Source organism: Lolium perenne, chromosome 2 (genome assembly GCF_019359855.2).
Source record: "Lolium perenne isolate Kyuss_39 chromosome 2, Kyuss_2.0, whole genome shotgun sequence".
NCBI classification, from domain to species: domain Eukaryota; kingdom Viridiplantae; phylum Streptophyta; class Magnoliopsida; order Poales; family Poaceae; genus Lolium; species Lolium perenne.
Window position 1 is genome coordinate 51,794,572 of NC_067245.2, and position 23,290 is coordinate 51,817,861.

General features: G+C 40.4%; 2 long non-coding RNA genes and 1 pseudogene across 2 annotated transcripts; all 3 read left to right on the forward strand.

Annotated features, from left to right (window-relative positions):
- The first annotated feature begins 2,258 nt into the window (after nucleotides 1-2,258).
- On the forward strand, nucleotides 2,259-4,565 carry LOC127330010 (uncharacterized). Its single transcript, XR_007869087.2, has 5 exons — nucleotides 2,259-2,348; nucleotides 2,519-2,609; nucleotides 2,963-3,011; nucleotides 3,131-3,188; nucleotides 4,232-4,565. It is a non-coding gene; the product is annotated as an uncharacterized lncRNA (long non-coding RNA).
- A 3,113-nt stretch (nucleotides 4,566-7,678) lies between these two features.
- LOC127328556 (leucine-rich repeat extensin-like protein 4) lies at nucleotides 7,679-8,926 on the forward strand (annotated as a pseudogene).
- A 6,848-nt stretch (nucleotides 8,927-15,774) lies between these two features.
- On the forward strand, nucleotides 15,775-19,998 carry LOC127332583 (uncharacterized). Its single transcript, XR_007870537.2, has 3 exons — nucleotides 15,775-16,293; nucleotides 16,992-17,156; nucleotides 19,686-19,998. It is a non-coding gene; the product is annotated as an uncharacterized lncRNA (long non-coding RNA).
- Nucleotides 19,999-23,290: the final 3,292 nt, after the last annotated feature.

Below are 23,290 nucleotides of genomic sequence, written 5' to 3' on the forward strand. Positions count from 1 at the left end.
ATCGCAATTCGTGTACTTATTGTTGCAACTCGGATTTTTTCTGAGGTAGCTACTACATAGTAGGAATTATACCTCAGACGGTTGAATTTGCTTCATGACTAATGCTAATTGGAGTTGCTACACTGGTTGCAACTTAAATTCAACGACGTCACTTCATTCATAACTAAATCAATTCTGATTCAACTAAAAATTAGTCGCACCAATTTCAATAAGTCAAAGAAATCTGGCAAGTAGAACAAAACTCCTTATTAATTTTTAGCGAATATTCTCTTTGTTGGTCGTGAAGAAATGTGATGTCGTATAAAAAGAAGGAGGATTTCAAATGATTTTGTGAGTGGTTGGAAAAAAGCGCTAGGAGGATCCAAGGCGGTTGGCATCTGCTTAGTGCCTAGGCGAAGTTTAAGCTCCCAAAGCGTGGCCTAGGCAGACATATAGATGTGACAATCAAGTGTATCACCACTACTAATAAAAGAACGAGAGAGTCCCATCCAACACATCTCGGCCGCACGATCATGATATCCAACGGTTCACTTCTTCTGCGTGTTTGACGGGAGCAGACAACTTTACCGTGGTAATCCTACTTCGTTCCCCCGCATGGTTAGCGAACGGAAACCGCTCAACCAAAGAAAATTGACATCCTGCCTCGGGTTCACGTCTTCGGGTGAAAGCCTTGATCCTATGGGATCGGACGACGGCGTCGATTCTTCGTCGTGTCCCCTCTTGAGGGCGTCGTCTTGAAGGTGGTGACCCCCTTCGCGCACTCCGGCGGGGTAGGCACACATGGCTTCTGGGTTGGCAGGAGGTCAATCGGAGGTCCGGGTGTTCCGGGTGGAGTCTTGTGAGGCAACGACGTTGGTGGTGACCAAGGTTTGGTTGCGGCAAGGTCATGTTAGTCGGCTCCGTTCCGGCGTGTTCGAATGTCTTCGTGGTGATCTCTTCTTGCTGTGAAGTCGAAGCCACCCTCTGGTGTACGATGACCTGCGTGAGGCGGTCCGGTGAAGGTCCTATTCGGCGCTTGTCTTGCGCATCTCCTCTCCGAGGCTCGTCGTCAGAAGCGGAGCTGCCGGTCTCTCTCCGAAGAGCCATCTGTTTGGCATAGGCTGGCTTGAGCTTCTTAGCTTTTGTGGGTAGCCAGGGTGGCTGGGTGTGCCCTTGTGGCGGTGTGTGTGGTTTGGGTGTGCCATTATGGCACAGTTGTTGTTGGTTTTTGCTTGGTTTTCTCCTAAAAACCGGGCACCTTCTGCTTAATAAATGGACGAGGCAAAGCTTTTGCCTCTGTTTCGAAAAAAAAAAAGATCCCATCGCCGCCTAACCCTGCCGCCGCCGCCGCCCTGCCGCCGCATCCTTCTCAGGCTCCCTCCCGCCGCTAACGACTTACTGTCAACCAGTTCGCGATCTGCAATAACCACGGGAGGGCCGCGTCCTCAACGTCGGGGAAGCGAGGCCGTCCTCCACAACTGGGGGAATCGAGGCCACCCTCCACACCGGGGAAGCAAGGTCGTCCTCCACGCTGGGGAAGCGATGCCGTCCTGCACGCTGGGGAAGCCACGCCGCCCTGCACGCCGGGGAAGCGACCATGCCCTGAACGTTGTTACTCCGACAACACTCGCACTGGCCGGACTCATGCAACTCGGCAACTTCCCTGCTATTCGACCATGTACCCTGGCAGGGTTTCTTCAATTTCAGTATGTCTGTGGCAGGCCGGGTTTCCCGCCTAAGCCAAATTTATAGTGTAATGTATGTTGTTAACTGTTTTTGACATTCTTAATTTCTTCTGCATGTTGCTTGTGTCTTTCATCACGTGTTATGAAGAGAAAGGGTGTATGATTGTGTTACCTCATGGACTTCTGAGATTCTTTTTGGTTTACTTCAGGACTTCTGGTTCCATTAGTTTACACGATTACTTAGACTTCAGTAGGTTCAGAAAATTTCACTTCAGTTTATTTTTCTCTATTAGTGATGCATGGGTTGACATCCTAATAAAAAATTATTACTGTAAGTAGCCTAGAACCTAAATATATGACAGTGCTTTCTTTATCAATGTTCCTTTATAAATCTAGGAGTCTCACTGGACTTATAAATGATAAAAAAGGTTCAGCAACAAATTATTTGTTTCTGCTCCTAGAACACTTCAGATAACAAGACATTTCTCTGAATACTTACAAAGTCTGCACCATCTGCAAGAGGGCTGAATTTGAACTTACCCTCAAATTTGAATTAAACTTTCCAATGTGATTTCAGAATCATAACGATCTTCGTTGCAGATCAGTTACAAGATCCAGGGTGTACAACCCCGGTTCGTCGACATGGACATCGAGAGGAACATGAACATATGGCTCAGAACATTGGTGAGTTCAGAATCGCCAGCTCTCAGATCCTTTGATTGTTAGATGCATGAACTAATATTGAGTGACACATTGTGATTTATGTTTGTAATCTACAGTCTATTAATAAACACCATAACTTGGCGGGAGCATTTATTAAGTGTGCATAAAATAATTGCTTGCAATCACATTAGATTTTCCAGAACTGTCAAGATGGCATCTCTGTACAACTTCAGTTGCATCCCGAAAAATGACGTGGAAGTACAAACAGTATTTTCCTGGCAGGTATTTTTTTTATCTGTTGTTGCCCGCAAATATATTATCGCTGGAGGTGAAAAGTGGTCAGAATTTAAGAATGAAATTTATTTAATGTTAAAGCCACTTAATAATGCATGTGTCTACTTTAGTTTTTCAAACGGACTCGCTGGTTATAATACTTCAATCTAAACTCTAAAGTATGCTCTATTCACTTGCTCTTTCATGAACTTTGTACACTTAAAAGATCTTTTCTTTTCTTTTGCCATTATGAAGGTTATACAGTTGTCAGTGGTTCAATGGATAGGCTTCAGGCAACTGATATCTGGCGATGTTCATTCAATAATGCCCATTCCTGAATCCTACAAATTTTATATTTTCAGAAAATTTCTCATGACAAGGATCGCCTTGGATTACACCTAAATCTTGTAGGTAATTATCTCGTGGTTTTTCCATTTCCTCATTCATGTGCATACGCTAGACATGACTTGCCCGTGCAACTCATGATAGGACCTTAAATGTGGCAGTACTTAATAAAATGAAGCTGACAGAAGGAGAGTGAGGAGGAGGCGAGGAGAGCACTGGCGCTGCTGTTGACCATATGCAGGGGTAAGCCATCTGTGTCTTTCAGGCACCTCTACTACTCAATTTCTCTGTATCCATAAACTGATGTTTTTTTTATGTATATAATGATTGAGGTTTCAGGCTTATAGCATCTTTCAGTTTCATGCATAATTAAATTCATGGTTAAGGTTTTTATATAACAATTATGCCTCATTTTCTTATTTCTTTTAGTTATTTCAACTTCAACTTTAAGAGTATTGGATATGTACTGAATACAAATTATATCAAATCAAGCATTGGAGCCATTAGGGTTTTAAAATTTCTTATTGATATTACTATCTTACATTGCATGATTAATTGTCTTGGTTTGCATTTATACCTTTGAATTTTTTGTTAAGGAAGTCTAGGATTTTTCCATGCACTGAGATTGTATCTGTTTTTTTTTCATATCCCCTTTCACACACATGATAGTGCTAATAATTTACCCGAGATACCTAAACAAGGTATTATGTGAAATAACAAGAAAGCTTTGATATTTGTATGCCACTTGGGACCTGCTATTTAGTTCAATGCAGATGGCAATTGGTGGAGTTTCTCGCATCTGTTCTCGAAAGTTTGTACTCAAATCAGTGCACGATTCTTTTATGTCTGATCATCCTTACAAGACAATCATGTCACGTGTGACCAATTTGAATAAGAATGGTCGATATAGGTCTATCGTGCATTGCCTAGACGCATTACGCAACACATGATCAATTATTGTAAACAAAATTAATAGGTATGTAAAAAACTATATGTGAATGGTATGCGAGTTAATATATGAGACATTGTTTCGCAAGATGTAGTTAGTTATGAGATATTGAATTCTGAACCTACATATTTTTGAGTTCTTGCAAAGTAGATCATAAGCATGGTAGCCATTTATTGGCTGTCATAAAATTGATGTGTGCATCTTGTGGTAATAATTTAAAAATATATAATTCAGAGATTTACATCAATGGTTGCTACATGCACATGCATTTTTATATGGTAACGTTGGTAGCAATTTCGAGAATATCCATTTTATCTATCTGATATATTATTTGCAGGCATATAAACAATCACAATGATACCACCTTACTGGAAAATTAGAAACAAGACTTGTCCCAGCGTTTATCATGATTTGAATATGAGCCTTTTTTCCCTGCTATTAATAAAGGTTATTTGGTTGTGACCGTGCATCACCAAGAAATAAACTTAGGTTTCTTGATACCGAGGTCGAGAAAGGTGGTAGAACGCAGCACACATGACAAAAGATGGAAGACAATAATATTTGCTATGATTGAATAGACGTGTTTTGCACGTGCACACTTACTAGTATAGATTATTATATGTGAATACACGTTAATTTAGAGGATGTAAATGTACTACAATTATACTATGGACCCCTCGTTAATGAAGTATGGCACGTTTTTCTTATGGAGAAAGGTAATTTGTTGATTATCCTGCCTAGACTTCCGCTTGTATCCTACACAAGGCATTTATTCATCGCATAATGCCTAAACTAGTGGAGACAGGGCCTTCAGCCCCGCACCGTAAGTGCCTTTGGTCCCGGTTGGCCAACCGCGACTAATTAGACGGGACAAAAAGGGAGGCCTTTAGTCGCTGCCCAGTTACTAGCCTGGATTAATGGCCATCCACGTGGCTGCATCACAGGGTTTGGGCTGGAAAACCTTCAGTCCCAGCCCGTAACTCCAACCGCTACTAGATATTATTTTCAGTAATTATGTTTTTTCATTTTTTAAATTTCTTTTTCATTTTTTTCTTTTTTCTTTTTATTTGACTTGTTACTATCTCACTTGAACCACTTTTAATACTAATTACACTTGTAGACTTGGTCATCACTTCTCGATCGGTCACCCATCCGCACACTACTCCACCCTCAACACGCTTAACTTCTTGGTTATTTCCTGTTCGCTCCCGCGAATGTGATTGTACCTTGTTATAAATACTACCATATCAACTGTATTAACTCTTATACCATTGTATCACAATTCTATTAACTCTTATATTATTTTGTCACATTTCGGACAAATAATATATGATTTATTATTAGAAAAATGTAAGTGATGTGAATATGAAATAATTATGTATTTATTAATTTATTATTATTATCAAATAATATATGCATTATTCATATAATATTGCCAAATAATTAATATCTTGAAATCTGTAACTCGAATTGGACAAATAATATATGATTTATTATTAGAAAAATGTGAGTGATTTGAATATGAAATAATTATGTATTTATTAATTTATTATTATTGTCAAATAATATATGCATTATTCATATAATTTATTGCCAAATAATTAATATCTTGAAATTTGTAAACCGGAATTGGACAAATAATATATGATTTATTATTAGAAAAATGTGAGTGATTTGAATATGAAATAATTATGTATTTATTCATTTATTATTATTATTATTATCAAATAATATATACATTATTCATACTCCCTCCGTCCCAGTTCGCAAGGCAAATTTCCAAAAAATATTTGTCCCAAAATTCCTCACCTCCTAGGCACATTTTGCATTTAATGTGGGAGTAAACTAATTCATTTTTGCATGCAAACACTTCTCTTTTCATCTCCCACCACGCACTAGTACTTCATGCATGTGAAACCACCGCGCACTAGTACTCGATTAACGTTTTAACGTGCAAATTTAGAGCCAATGAGAATTCACCTTGGGCCAAGATATTTGAAAACATTGCCTTGCGAACTGGGACAGAGGGAGTATAATTTATTGTCAATTAATTAATAGCTTGAAATCTGTAAACCGGAATTGGACAAATAATATATGATTTATTATTAGAAAAATATGAGTGATTTGAATATGAAATATTTATGTATTTATTAATTTATTATTATTATCAAATAATATATGTATTATTCATATAATTTATTGCCAAATAATTAATATCTTGAAATCTGTAAACCGGAATTGGACAAATAATATATGATTTTTATTAGAAAAATATGAGTGATTTGAATATGATATAATTATGTATTTATTAATTCATTATTATATAATATATGCATTATTCATATAATATTACCAAATAATTAATATCTTGAAATCTGTAAACCGAAATTGGACAAATAATATATGATTTATTATTAGAAAAATGTGAGTGATTTGAATATGAAATAATTCACCGCCTGCGCCTCCGCCACAATGTCATTAAATAGGGATGTCACCGAAGGCCATGCGTTGTCAAAGACCGTTGTGTTTCGGTGTTTCCATATCCATCATGTTGCTGCGCAACTGGGGAGGGGCGGTGAACTCAGTCGTGGGAGGGCCTGAAGTGGATTGAATCCACGACAGGACCTCAAACCAAACTATCCTGGAGAACGAGCAGCCTGTGAATAGGTGGCGCAGTGCCAGAGCGCTTGGTGCCCCTACTATATCGGCAATCCAAAGTGCGGTCAACTACATTTTGAAGGAAACAATTGGATAAAGATCTCCATCTTCACTGCATAATTATCACGACGGTTAAATTGGACTAAATTAGACTTGGTTTAGTGAATACATTTGGCTAATTCCCACATGGTAAAAGGACTGCGCTCAGCAACAAGCAAGCAGGCACGCTGTGCTGCAAGCAAGCACAGACACAAGACACATAGTTCATATATATGAAAGACACATAGCTCATATATATTGAAAGACACGTAGTTCAAATATGAATGAAAATATGTTAATAACATATATAGCTCCAGATCTAATAATGCCTATAAGGGAATTTATTGAAAAAATGAGTATTGGGTTTCAGACTAAAGGATACGAAGACTTATTTCTAGAAGATAACTGTTTAACTGATCCAATCATTCGTGGCGCTTATTTGTGTGTGTGTGTATATATATATATATATGTATATGGGAAATAGCCACATGACTTGGTGCATAGCTGTGCACACCCCCCAAACCGTTGATCTACACCATTGTTGATATAGAGAGCATGCATGTGGGCTGAAGATTCCAACGCCGGCAGGATTTTCCGTCACACCAAGAGCATGTCTCATGCAACGTCTTAACCAACACATGCATGCCTTTAACCGAAACAAAAGAACACACACATTGTTGCATGAGAAACCAAGCAGCTCACCACATGTGATACCATAGGAGTTGTGGAGGGACGGTCCAACAAGCAAGTGACTCCACATGCTAAGCTAGGTAGGCAATAAAACCTGGGAAATCCATGCGCTGTGTTTAGAGGCATATAGATGATTGTTTGATACAACAATTGATTTTTTATCTTGGATGATACAAGCAGTTACACATGCAATTTTTTCAGACATCCTGTGTTGTATGTTGTTACGGCATGTCCCGCCACTATATTTTGAAAACTGAATCAGACAACCATACTGTGGGAAGCAGGTGATCGCCCTGGGCTCAAGGACTAGTCTAGCACATGATTTGTTAAGTTATGTTGCGTTGCTACGACACACACGAAATATTAAAGTTGCAAGCCCATCCCATTTGGAGGATCGATGCATGTGTGTGTTGGAGTAGGTTTAATTTTGGAGCAACGCCCTTACACGATACAACATGGAACCATCGCAGTACCTCAAATGCATTTGTTTGCTTTTCCAAACACAGCACGCACAAGCTAGAGTTGGCAAACAATCAGCCCAAATACGGAAACTCGGAGTTGCTTGTCGCCGCTGCTCCTTGCCGCCGTGTTCCTCCTCTCCGCCGTGCTGCTCTGCTCGGGCCACCCGCCGACGCAGACGGCGGACAACAACCCGCGGCTGCAGCGCGCGTACGTGGCCCTGCAGGCGCTGAAGAAGGCCATCACCGACGACCCCAAGAACCTGACGGAGGGCTGGTGCGACCCTGACGTGTGCGCCTACTTCGGCGTGTTCTGCGCGCCATCCCTCGACGATCTCTGCGTGCGCACCATGGCCGGCGTGGACCTCAACCACGGCGACCTCGCCGGCACGCTCCCGTTCGAGCTCGGCCTCCTCACCGACATCACCGTCCTCCACCTCAACTCCAACCGCTTCACGGGTGGCCTGCCGGACTCCCTCCCCAAGCTGAGCCTCCTCTACTAGCTGGATGTCAGCAAAAACCGCCTCTCCGGCGGCTTCCCGCAGCACATCCTCTGCCTCCCCAACGTCAAGTTCGTGGACATCAGGTTCAACAACCTGTGCGGCCCCGTGCCCCCGGCCATCTTCGACAAGAAGATCGACGTGCTCATCAACAACAACCACTTCGACATTGAGCTCCCGGACAACTTCGGCAACTCCACCGCCTCCGTCATCGTCCTCGCCAACATCCGCCTCCGCGGCTGCATCCCCTCGAGCATCGGGCGCATGGGCGGCACGCTGAACGAGCTCGTCCTGCTCTACTCCGGCATCAGGTCCTGCATTCCGCCGGAGATCAGGGCGCTGCGCGAGTTCACCATGCTGGACGTCAGCTTCACCCAGCTGCAGGGCTAGCTGCCAGAGTCCATGGTTGGGCTGCGCTCCCTCGAGCAGCTTGACGTGGCGCACAACGAGCTGTCCGGGCACATTCCGGAGGGCATCTGCGCGCTGCCGCGGCTCTCCAACTTCACCTACTCGTTCAACTACTTCAGTGGCGAGCCAGAGCGGTGCGCGACGCTCCGGCGCAACGACGACCGGCAGAACTGCATCGCCGGCAAGCCCGACCGGCGGCCGACGGACCAGTGCATGGCGTTCCTGCACCGACCGCTGGTGCACTGCGACGGGCATGGATGCTTCGCCCAGCACTACTGATGCTCGATCACCGCGGTAATTGTTAGAGTACTGCGCGCTTGCAGTGGCTAGATTGTGGAATTGGCTTGGTGGTGGTGTAAAATGGATGGATTGATGGATCGATCCAACAGGATGAATCCGTACAGAGATTTCAGTCATCGTATATATATATACACTGTAATTTTTTTGGTTATTTTTTCGGGTTTTACAGAGAGAATGGTAATAATGGAATTGTAGACATTCCACATGATACAAGATTATTATTACCCACTGATATATTATTGATTGGTCTATTAGTAGCGTAGTAGCATTTTATTGGTTCATACATTGGTGAAAAGTGGAATACTGCAAAGTTAGCAACTAGATTATTGCTTGGCTTCAGTGGCGTGATGGAGAGAAGACACAAATGGAGGGTGCTCGCCCAGCCCACCAAGTGACAAGAGCCTATCAGCAACCCAAGTACCCAAACCAAACATATACCGACAGTTCTTGAGCACACCAGACTATCTAAGACTTGACAACACAATATAGCACAGAAACATGTAGGTATAGCTGGTGCTACTTCTCTGTTATTTGGTGATCTATTCACTGATTATTGTTTGTTCCATTGGGATTACGACAAGCCCTTGCTTGGTGTTAGTACTAATCAGCGATTCCGTTTTATTAACCATCAGTTTTCGATGGGTCGGACAGTGAGAAATGTTAAAACTTCAATAGTGGTGGTACTAGGTCAGAAAGAGGAAGAGCCTGACATCTCAACACTTGTCAGCACAATTTTGATACATAGTAGCAGTTGATAACAGTTAGCACCACCCCCTTTACCTTTATGCATGAACGTGATGGTCATGATTCGGCAGGGAACATGCATGCACGAAAGAGATGCGTGGCCAACCTCAGAAGTTTTACAGGCTTAACAATACCATAATCAGCACAAAGAGGCATCACGACGCAACACATAAATCAGCCAGAATAAGGCGTGTAGTCCCTTGTCAGCCAGTTTAAGAAGTGGATGCTCTTGTCACATGTTTTATCTTGCCTACCAACGTCACGCACTAAAACTCGTGGCACTCAACTACATCAAACTATACGTGTTGTTTTTCATCCATGCAAAGTGCATGCGTTTTTGACGGAGATGCATGCGACGTTAACTGCCCAAAACAATGTGAAGTATCCAAAGGCACCAAGTCTCAATCATGCTCCCTATATCTAATGGCTGAACATGTGTGCACAGCTAGCCACCCGGTTATAAAATCCGCGTTGATATATATATATATATATAGAGACTTGGTTTAGTGAATACATTTGGCTAATTCCCACATGGTAAAAGGACTGCGCTCAGCATTAAGCAAGCAGACACGCTGTGCTGCAAGCAAGCACAGACACAAGACACATAGTTCATATATATGAAAGACACATAGCTCATATATATTGAAAGACACGTAGTTCAAATATGAATGAAAATATGTTAATAACATATATAGCTCCAGATCTAATAATGCCTATAAAGGAATTTATTGAAAAAATGAGTATTGGGTTTCAGACTAAAGGATATGAAGACTTATTTCTAGAAGATAACTGTTTAACTGATCCAGTCATTCGTGGCGCTTATTTGTGTATATATATATATATATATATATATATATATATATATATATATATATATATATATATATATATATATATATATATACCAATATACACAGATTACGATTTATTTACTAATAAATTCGAAATTAAAATAAACTGATTAAAATTTATTAAATGTTAAGATTATTTTATGGATTTTTGCAGGATCTTGGAGGCTGGCGAGGCCAACGGTACTTTCGTCGGTGTGCGCAGTGGTGTAATAGTCCTACTCAGTACTCCCCGTATTTATCATTGCATTGCTTCAGAAGCAGCTAAGTTTCTTTCCCTAGATGTTTTTAGCCAAGTTTATATGTGTTGATTTTTATCGTCTTCCCAGGCAGTTCCACCCGAAGGGAACACTTCTCTACGGCTACGGTTCTCGTTCTGACGCCACATGCAGGGCTTAACAGAGAACTACACGCAGAGATTTCTCCTATAGGATCCCTAGCATAAAAACCCATCCCATATAAACATGATAAAAAGATCAAGGGAAACACGCAGAACTACTTCATTTCCACAATATAATTTACATACGGGTTTCCCTTTCGGGAACCCAACGGTACTTTCGTCGGTGTGCACAGTGGTGTAATAGTCCTACTCAGTACTCCCCGTATTTATCATTGCATTGCTTCTATTGCGTTTTCTAAATTATGTAGTCCAACATCATCTAGGGAATTTATGAAGTCATTATATTCCTCAGAGGCATCTAAATAATCTTCATCTGTCATCATTTCTCTCATTAACTCTTCTTCTTCTTCATAACTCTCTGTTAAAAATTTATTATTTATTTCCCATTGATCTTCTTCACTTATGGCTTTATTTTTATGACTTTGATCAATATTTTTGTTTATATCTTCAACTTTTGATGCTATATTATTATTTACCTTTGGTGAGCTATTTGTGGCTGTTTCTCTCTCTTTTTTAAATTTCTTTAGCCTTGCAATTTCTATTATGAAAAACAACTCTTTGTCTCTTATCTTAGGCCAATCTTTTATCATAGAATTGCTATACTCCCATTCTATATGTTTTAATTTTTGTTCATAATGATTTATTTCATTATTTAAATCTGTCCTTTCCATGCATTCTATTGTATCTTTGCTTTTATTGTCACTAGATTCTGGATTTACGACATGAGGGATTCTGTGTCTTCTACAGATGCAGATTTATAATTTGTAAACCTAATGCTACTACTTCCTTCGCAGTTTTGATAGCTTATGTAAGCTTGTGGTTGTTTTAATTCCTTTCTTTCTACTAGTTCACCTATATTCCATTCTTCTCCAGCTCTTTCCTCAGAGCCGATTGTAAGGGGACTCATGAATTTTATACCTTTTGATTGCATATTTTCGATTACATCATTTACATTTACTCTGTATCTAGAGCTACTTTTATTTGTGAGTCTTCCTATAAATTCAATGCTTACTAACAAGTTGGTTCCTCTAAAGTCTTCATATCCTTTAGTCTGAAACCCAATACTCATTTTTTCAATAAATTCCCTTATAGGCATTATTAGATCTGGAGCTATATATGTTATTAACATATTTTCATTCATATCTCCTTCCATGAAGCCTAAAGCTGCTTTATCTACTGAATCACATCTTTTGTCTAATAGCGTTATTAAGACCTTTGCTCCTATTTTCTTTCTTGTCATTCCTTTGACCCCTATAATATACATACCTTGATGAATATATTTATACCCACAATATTTGAGTTCACCTTCAATATTCTTGCTTACAATTCTCAAGTCTCTTTGGATGCGTTATTACACTTAACTCTACTTCTCTTGGATATTCTATATAGATTGCTTCTACTTTCAAACATACCCATATGATATACTTGTTGTGGTTTTATTTTTCTTAGCGTATCTTTACGATACCTTTCTAGATCTCTTTCAAGGTCTATAACTTCTTCTAAATTATTAACATCATCACTGTCTTTGCATGATAATCTATGTTTTATTGACAACGGTTTTGAGTCTTGTCTTATAAAGCTGGAGGTTTCTGTCTCTTCTAAGCGAAGTTTTTAGATATATCCATTTTTTGAATTGATATTTCTCGACGATGTTACTAACCCGAGATGAGGCTAGCACAATTTCTTTGTTTTTACGCACACTATTTAGCTTTTCTAAAGTCTGAAGTAATAAGCTGGATGATTGTGTTATTTTGTTTTATGATTATTTTGGAGTCTTCTTTTGGTGATTCGTGATCAGAAAAACCAATAGGAGGTGTTAAATATTTTGCTACTTCGTTTAAGGCTTGGTTATATTCGGTCATGCAAATTATGAAAGGATCAATTTCTTTACTTCTTGCACTAATTCTTTAATTTTAAGAATATCTTGTCTTGTTTCATTTTGTGAATAGGTCTTTGTTTTTATTCGGACAAACCCCTATACTTTTCCCAAGGGATAACACTTCTTCTTTAATATAATCGTTATTCCTACGAGGTAGTGTTCTTGTCTTGTTTTTGCTTCTTCTAGCTTATGCAAAGCTATATCAACTTTATTGTTTAAACCTGAAAATCTTTCAATGAGTTTTTGATATTCTTTCAATAAACTTTCTAATTTTTGGTCTAAATTTTCTTGCCTTTTTCCCCAAGATATGAAAAAGTTATATATCGGATCAACGACAATATTTAGCGGCTATGGGAAGTATGCCAGGTATGATCTTCCGACGGATTTATTCTACACCTTATGTCAATATTATCTTTGGATTTTACTACCTTTCCTGTGCTAACTTCTAAATTTAGATACTTTAACCTTTCAATGATTGAACACTAGCTCTGATACCAATATACACAGATTACGATTTATTTACTAATAAATTCGAAATTAAAATAAACTGATTAAAATTTATTAAATGTTAAGATTATTTTATGGATTTTTGCAGGATCTTGGAGGCTGGCGAGGCCAACGGTACTTTCGTCGGTGTGCGCAGTGGTGTAATAGTCCTACTCAGTACTCTCCGTATTTATCATTGCATTGCTTCAGAAGCAGCTAAGTTTCTTTCCCTAGATGTTTTTAGCCAAGTTTATATGGGTTGATTTTTATCGTCTTCCCAGGCAGTTCCACCCGAAGGGAACACTTCTCTACGGCTACGGTTCTCGTTCTGACGCCACATGCAGGGCTTAACAGAGAACTACACGCAGAGATTTCTCCTATAGGATCCCTAGCATAAAAACCCATCCCATATAAACATGATAAAAAGATCAAGGGAAACACGCAGAACTACTTCATTTCCACAATATAATTTACATACGGGTTTCCCTTTCGGGAACCCCCGAAGGGTTTACACACGGACGGAGAAAATACCTTACAACTTCTCCAGATATATCTTACAAGCGCCTTCTTCTATGGAGGCTTCTTATTTTAGGGAAGAACTACTACTACTACTACTGAGCGGAGAGTGTGCTCTGGATGTGCTCTGGATGCTTGATGCTTGCTCTTCTGGCTGGTACCCCTTCTTCTGAGGCTTGGCCTCCTTTTATAGGGGGGAGAGATGCCTCCAGCACCGCTTCGTGGCCCTTCTCGGCGCTTCTCTTCATGGCACCACGTGGAAACGGTTGGTGTCACAGTATTCGCCATATTATTGGTCATACTGTGTGATACAGTATTGGTCATATAATTGGTGATACTGTGTGATACAGTACCGACCATATAATTGGTGATACTGTGCGGTACAGTACCGACCATATTATTGGTGCTACAGGAGAGCACGCATTCGTGGCAATCTTTGTTGCTACAGTAGCATTTATCATTTTATTTTTATTTAAAAGGGGGGTCTTCCCCGCCCAATTTATTGATAACACGTTATCAATATGCCTTATATTATTTGGGGGGGTCATGTCCTCCATGCCCGAAGTATTGATATACATATCAATATCTCAGACTTATTCTGGTGGTTGTGAATCTTCCATTGTATCATCGGTCTTGCTATCAAATTTTAGGAAATAATCTTCCTCAAAGTTTTTAAATTTTTCTTCATACTGCGTCTTTAATTCATAAAAAAATTCAATAAATTCGACTCGTACTTCTCTTAGAACTTGTTCTTTTATTTCTGATATGATTGAATTCCTTGCATCTTCCATTTTCGCATCTATTTTTTGGTCTATATATTCTCCATCCAAATGATCAACACCCTGTATGAGGCATTGCTTATATGAACCATATTTTTGCAATTCTTCTTCTTTTGGCTTTTTAGAAGAAGTTTGGCCTTCTGGCTTCTTTGAAGAAGTTTAGCCTTCTTCTATTGTCTTTTTGATAGGTATCTGTTTTGAGGCTATTTTACTTTGAGCCAGTTTTTGCTTATTAATATATTCTTTTGCTTCAGGCTCTATATAGTAATTTATTCCTATCATTGTTCTTGCGAGAGATAATGCTTCTTCAATATTAGTATATTTCTTCTAGGATGCTCCTCCTGTATATTTTGCTGCTGCTTTTGCTTCAATTATTTTTTCGAATGTGGTATAAATTCCAGGTGTCTTTCCATCATATAGGATGTATAATGGTTTTACCTCTGGTATTTCAATATTTTCTGATGAGGGTATTTTCCCATTAATCATATTAAAATATTCAGAAAGGCTATTTAGGATTGATAGAAAATATCCCTTCTCATCTCTTTTGTTATTATATTGGTACCACAAATTGTCTAATATGCATTCTTGCATATCATCGAGGACAATGTGATCCTTCGGCTTGAATTTGTATGAATTTGGAGGGAATATTCGTAGTTTATTTTCAGCTCCAAATGAGAATGTTTCCATTCCATTGAAATTCATTCCTCTCTTCATTTCTGCAAAATTGATGAACGAGAGAATATGTCAGGTAAACAGTTATCTTTTCCTTTAATATGTTCAAAAACAACCTTATATCCATTCCCAGTTATTATATCTTCAAATAGAACCCATCTTCTAGTTGAACTTTTCTTGCTATTGATTTGATTATAATATCTGCATATTGCTTCACAGTCAGTTCGTACTGTGAATTCTTTAAATCCTAAATATAGTCTAAATGCATTGATTGCATGGACTATTGCAAGGATTTCTCTATCGATGTTATTTACTATTTTTAGACTCTATTAGACCCCCTGGGTGCAAAATAATTATTCTGCACCCGGTCGGTCGACTGAGCCGGATTACCACTTGGTTCCATCGAACCTGTTTGATGTGGTTCGCACCACCAGACCACTCACCATAAGTTTCTTCTTTATTTTACCTCGACAGTTTACTTTCTCAATTAGGGTCGTGGGGTCTGGAGCTAGCCCCCGTCACCTCATTTCCCCCCCTGGTTTTCAATCGTGGGCATACGGCGGCGAGGCGGTTCAGAACTGAACACGGCGGAGGCGTGTAGGTGAGCGGCCTACGGCGAGTGGGTGAGCTGCCGACGGCGAGCGGCCGGCGTGCTTTGCGGGATCTGGGCGTTCTGGACTCCATCGGCGTTGCTTGGTGGAATCGGCGGCACCATGTCGACCGGCTGGATCTGTGGCAATGGCCGCGTGGTGCAGACGAGTGGTGGTTTCGGGAGGTGCTGCAGGCGGCATCGACATCCTGGTCAGCAGCCCGGCAGGCGGTGGCTGCCGGCCTAATCCCATGGCCAGCCTGTCATCGCTGCGCCTCCACTCCACCCAGTCCTCGGCGCCCTCTCCACCAGGCTGTTCTTCTGCACCTCCGCCCCTGCTAGATGTAGGTATCCTCTTGCAGGGAACGGGCGGGTGGCATACCAGGTCGCGATAGCACTCTCCAACTCGGTGGATCGTTTCTCCTGATAGGAGGTGAATTCCGATCTCCAGCACCACGTTTACTTGTCGTGTTTGTTGGATACAGTTAGGAAAACCATATCATATCTACAACCGAAGCAATATGACATATACAACACAGTGCTAATTTTCCAGTGACTGTTACTAATAGAGGGATATGTTATTCCCGTCCCTATTTGGTGTCTTGCTCTAGAATGGATGCCTTGTTCATATGTGTCAAACTCGTTATATTTAGTACAGTGCGTTGGTACTATAGGAGATTAAGACAAAAAGATATATATTGTGACTGATAGTTGCAGGCTGAAAACGAACCACGATTCGAGGCACTCCAATTGGCAATAGAACTAGGAGCTGAATACATTGACATTGAGCTCAAGGTTGTCCCTGAGTAGAACATTTTCTTTTCAATAAGTTTGCAGTAAGCTTATTTACTTCATGATCTGAAGTAGATAAATAAAAGTTTGTACCGTTTATGGCAGAAAAATGTTGCTATGATGCTTAATTATATTTTTTAGACTTCACAAGCTTTACGTATGTGCCATTTTAAGCTGATGCTACTGTTCTTAACTTAAGAGACACATGCAGTAAGATGAACCTGTCTAAAGTCAATTAAAAATTAACACTCGATTTATGTTGTACCATGATGTTATGATTCTGCCTTCTGAACTACGAATCAGTTTTGCAGCTGCTTACTCTAATCTTGTTGTTTGCAGGCCGCTGACAAATTTATGAAATTCATCAACACTCCGTTGTCACAAGTGCTTGGAAGAATGTTTGCTTGGATACAGGCAACAGGAGCTTCCATAGTGAATTTTGCAACCACTGCTACTGAGATCGTTGATGTGTCAAGAATATTTCAAATACTTGTGCACTGCCAAGTGAGTTTACTGTTTAAACCTCTGCACTCTTTGTATCTTAGCCCACAAGGTTGTTTACATGTAATTCAATCACGGATTTAATAGCTATGTGTTGTTATTATTAGGATTTGTTACTACTATACCACTGACATAGAAAATGCTTTTATTTTGTCCAATTTAATATTGATTCATCTATGTGATTATGTCCATGCTTTTTCATAAATTCTTATCCAGTCTGCTATTGATCATTTTGATTTTGTTATGTCGGCAGTAGGCCTCCCATAGAAACAAACATGTTCGAGGTGCGTGCAGCGCTTACGAACTTGTTAAGATTGGTTACAGAAAGATAATTGAATGACCCCAAGCAACCCTGTTTAGTGAGGGTTAAAGCACCAGTATGCACAGACCATATCTTGACCACTTGATCATGGCGATCACCGATTAGCTTGCTACGTTATTGTGGAATATTATAGATCCACACCCACCATCATTAGCACGGATGGTGATTCTGCATGTAGATGGGATTGGTGTCTCCATTATGTTGACGTACCCATCTTCAGATCGACAAATGCTGCCATCAGCTTGGTGCTGTGCATTGTGTTGTATTCCGGCAGCCCCAAGCCCAGCTGCCTTTAGCTTTAAGATCATCTCCTCGTACATTGCATTGGTCTGAACATTATCTACAGTATTTAAGCAGCAGTTTTTCCGTAGATAATATATACTAACACCATGCAAATTATCGAAAATATAATATACTCCCTCCGTTCCTAAAAAAGCTTCCCAACTTTATCTAGATAGGTAGGTATATAGATATGTTTTAGCTATAGGTTCATCCCTATCTAGAAAAAGTTGCAAAGCTTTTTTAGGAAAGGAGGGAGTACTAAAAAAAATCTGATAGCTAAAACAACAATAGGTCCATAAGTAACTTGGTTCTTCTATTTTCCACTCTTTTGTTACAGAAGTGAAGTTCTGAATATTTCATACAATTCAGGGAAGTGTCGACTTTCCCAGAAAATGATAAAGGGAAAAAATATTTTGAGAACTGCTACTATAAAACAGTATTTTTCAAGGATCACAGATTTTATCCTGTAAACATAAAGAGATGAAGTATTTGAACAATTAAAAATCACATTTAAGTGGGAGCGGAAGTCCACCAAGTCTCATGTGGTAGCATGCTGGTATCTGAAGTTTCTCATTGCAGATCCATCGACAATATGTAAGGATACCTGAGAAGATTTTGAAATATTGTATAATTGAGACTGCCACGTGCTAGAAGGCAATGCGTAATTCTTGATTTTTTTTATTTGTATTACCAGTAGCTATAAGCGGGTCAATAGTTCAAAACTTTGCTTGACAATTGTCTGTCTATTTTGGGTAGCTTGTGGCTGGCTTTGGCGAGGGCCGAGGGGTTGCAGTGGCTGGTTTCGGTGGGGCGTTGTGGGTCGTGGGGTTGCAGTGGCTCCCGTTCTAAATTGAAGTTGGTCTCAAAATGTCGAAGTAGGCTATTTGGTAATTTCTTCATGTGTCGCCATACATGGATCTGTTAATGTGTTTCTTACTTTCCTAATTGTGTTGAATTATGAGATTTGTGGGGGGTGTCTCTGCTACACGAATTATGCTGCACACAAACAGTGTACATGGTTCTGGTGTGAAGTTAGAAGTGCATGTGTCTGCTACTAGTACTAGCAGCCACAATGAATAAAACTTTGCCTGCTCTAGCTTTTCTTTTGCGTGGGTCACCTGTACTCATGGAGTTTGCTTTGCTTCTCTAGTGTATATAGACATGGTGATTCCGTTTGCTGGCATTACTATCTTCCTCATAATTTGTCTGTTGTGTTGCTACCTTACAAGATGCTTTTGTTTGCATGGTATCTAAACATGGATTAGTGCTTTTGATTTAGTCATTGATTCAAATCTTGTGCAAATTTTGAAGAAAATTTATATGCATAATACTTTGTCACTGCACATATTTCTTTGAGGAATTAAATTGATGACAAATTACATCCTATTTTTGAAGTAATCTACTATATAATTACTTCGTCAGTCCACGTAAAGTACGGTGTAGTTTGTACTCTTGACTTTTACTTAATATAAAATTTACACCGTAGGGGAAGCCCCTACGGCAATTCTGTAAAAAAAACGTGAAGTACGGTGGCCTCCCGTTCCTTTCTCGTGTTGTTTTCATTCAGAACTAGCGAAGAGGCAAAACTTTATTTTTATCTGGCCCTTGAAACCTTAGAGACTACATTACCTTAGTGCTTCAGTTGTTGATTTAATGAATTCAATGGGTAAAATAACGTATTTTTTAGTGCTTTGACTATGGGATTTAACCTGTATCAACATAGCCTAATGCTCCGATTTTGATTTGATGGACCTACTGTTAAATCAATGATGCTTTCCCTAAACTTAAAGACTATAACCTGTATCGATGGAGCCTAATGCTCAGATTTTGCAGTGATGTAGTGGAAAACTTTTTTGTGCAATGTAACAATGGAATCATCTCTTTTATTAGTCATGTATGGTGAACAGTTGCTTTTGTGATTAATGCAGGTCATCCTTTAGATATGAAGACTATGACCTGTGTAATTAGATTGAACTTTGGTTGGAACCCTGGAAGATGGTTACTGCATTGCTGGGATATATGCCAGGCTGGCGATGAGGCAATTGATGTCTAAACTGATGTAGCATGAAAAAAGAATCTGCTGCCAAGGTGGAGATCAATCATCGAAGTGGTCGTGTAATGAAATTTATTTGAAAACATAATTTTGTAATGGGTCATTTTTTCGATAGGAAAGCCATATTGGTATTTATTCTATGGGCACACGAGGTTGTGCTAGTGATTTATAAAGATGTGAGCATGTCATCAAGCGTAATGTTACAGCGGGGCATCATTTCATACTGAAAACAGACAATGTAACTACGCACAATTTCATGCCTGCAAAATATTTCTTACAAACATAATTACATTACAAAGTTCGCAACATCATTTAAATCGGGTGTTTTCGAATTACCTCTCGTAGGCTGGTTTACTAGACGTAAAATTACAACAATTCTGTAAGCCGAGCAAAGGTCTTACGTTGTTGGTTAGAAAAAGGAAATCGTGGCCACAAAGCAGTTGGCTGGTGGGACACTCTGCAACATAAGTTTACATCACAGGCTGGTGTGCAACGTAAGTTTACATCACCTGATATTTAGGCTGGCCGACCCAGGCACTGGTTCGGATGTCTGGCGCGCGCGAGAGGGCGGGGTGCAGAATAATATTCTACCCCCAGGGAGTCAAATAGATTATATATATATATATTTAGAGCCCAACTATTCTCGAACCCCCCTTAAGAGTGGTTCTAGAATACCTATTCTAGAACCCCTCCCTAATCCCGCTCGGCCACCTCCCCCCGTCCGAACCGAACTTCCTACCTCCCGCACCGATAACGATTCGTGTAGGAACCGAACTCCCCACCTCCGTCTCATAAAAACATCGCGCCCCCGCCTCGAGCGGAGATCATCCAGCTCCGCACCTCGACCTCCTACCTGGTCGGCGCGGGCGAGCGAGCGGCGGCGGGAGCCGACGCGAGGGAGCCCGCGACGGACACGTACCTGGTCGGCGCGAGGGAGCAAGCGGCGGCGGGAGCCGACGCGAGTAAGCCCGCGCGGATGCGAAGACGACGGCGCGGGCGAGCGAGCGGCGGCGGGAGCCGACGCGAGGGAGCCCGCGACGGAGGCGAACGGCGGCGGTAGCTGACGGAAAGGAGGCAGCGGCGGAGAACGGCGAGATCCAGCCTCCTTACAGGCAATAATGGCTCCAATTCGAAGCAGATCGGCAGAGCATCCTCCAAATTCAAGCCAGCCAAGCTCCACAAGCCAGCCAAGCTCCAGAAAGAGGCCAGCAGAGGATGAGGTAACAAAAAAAACAGGAAGTTCACATGATTCACTTACTGATATTGGAAGTTCACCTCCACTGGATTTTGTTTAGAATAGAACATAAGAGCAGGCTCGTGTGAATTGAGACTGGAAGTTCACATGCAGAGTCTATTGTAGGAAAGAAGAAAACAGTTCATCCCTTTGTTTCCTCTTTTTTATATGTCTTTTACTGGGAAGTTCTTAAAAACAGTTTCATGGAGTTCACTTCAGTTATGAATAAATTAAAACAGCAAAATGAAAAAAATAAGTATGCAGGTTAGCATGTATGCAGGAAGTTCATATTACATTGTGTGGCGGTTAACTTTACTTGTTTTAGTTTTTTGAAGACATCAGACAAAGTTTTATGTATAAAAGTTCTAGTCCCAATGTTCAAGAAGTTCACATGTTAAAAAACTTACCAGGTTCTGCGACTGTCGGACAAAGAATCTGGAACAGGCAGTGACGACGAGATAATCAGCTGGTCAGGCCCTAAAAAGCCTCCAATGACTCCCATATGCTGTGATGAGCCAGTTTCATTTATCCAGCCAGTGTTCCGCAATCCCAAGAGAAAGACAAATGCTGCTGCCATTGAAAGGAATTTCAATCAGAAAATCCAAGAACAAGATGACATGGATAACAGCAAGAGGAAGCGGGATACCACAACATCAACAGATGATGATGAGGATATTATGTGTTGGTCAGGCCCACCGAAAAAACCCCGTTCTCCAATAAAGTGCACTGAGGAGATATTTGCTAGTAATGCAACGTTCCGCCAGCCACGAAAACGGCAATCTACAAGTACATCTAAAACAACCATAGCTGGAAGCAACGATGTGAACAGGGACAGTGGGCAAAAGTCGTCTTCTAGCAGTGATGCTTCTGAACAGCAACGCAGTTATGGGGATGGTCAAAGTGACAACATACACCAAGATCGTCGAGGCACTCAATCAAGTCATATGCCGCCTCGAGATCCACTCTGCCATGTACCAAAAGTCACACCGCCATGCCCCATAGTACCAGATGATAGAGCCACCCCTGCAGAGCTGCGAACATACACACACGTAAGTTCAATTTATATTTTGCTGATAAAAATTTCACTCTTACACACATTTATTTAGACAAATTTGCATGGAAGTTCACATGCTATATCTTTAGAAAAAACAGTTGATATGATTTGGAAAGTTCGTGAACCCTGTATCCCTGATAAAAGTTCAGCTGATTTTTAGGAAGTTCACATGCTCTATTTATTATATGAAATGTATAGTTGATATGTTCTCGAAATTCATGTGCAACAGTTTTTCTGTGAAAAAAAGTTCAGATGACTTTAAGAAAGTCCATGTTCTTATTTTTATTAAATTTTAGGAAGTTCACTTGACCTATTTCCTGAAGTTAACATACAATAACATATGTAAACAAAAAATAATAATGCAATAACAAACCGTGGCAATTTGCAGGCTGCAGATCTTGATCCGGACCTGATACCATCCATTGGTCAAGAATTTAGCACATTCAAAGACGCATATGTATTTTACAATACATATGCAAAGCACACAGGGTTTGGGATAAGGAAAGGACAGCACAACAAGAGCAGGAGTTACTTGAGATGTGCACGAGAAGGTGCACACCGCCAAAGTGTCAACGAGGAAGACCGACAGCGTGACAAGATGACCAAAAGAACTGGGTGCAAGGCCTTTATGAGATTGAAAGAGAGGAGTGATGGTACCTGCATTGTCAAGGACATTACACTTCAGCACAACCATACCCTGCTGTTAAGCCCATCAATGCTAGTTTTCATGCGTTCTCACAAAAGGTGGATCCAACATTGAAGGGGTTGGTAAAAGACCTTCAGTTCAGCAATATAAAACATGTAAACATAATGGGCCTGCTTACAAGGCTGCATGGTGGCCGTGATAAGATTGGCTGCCACAACAGAGACATACTCAACATGTAAGTACTCCCCCCCACCCCCCTCCTTTATATATAAAATGAAAACTTACATGAAAAACAGGGGAAAGAAAAAAGCAAAACAAAAAAAGAAAAATAACAACAAATTTCTTTTTGCAGGAAAGCAGAAAACACGAGGAAGGAGTCCATGAATGAGGTGCAGAATATGTTCAAATTCTTTGAAGACATGAAGAAGGAGAATGAAAATTTCTTTTATGACTACAAGGTTGATGACGAAAACAGACTGGAAAATGTTTTCTGGTCTAATGCTAGCTCGAGGGCAGCATATGCAGATTTTGGAGATTGCATAACTT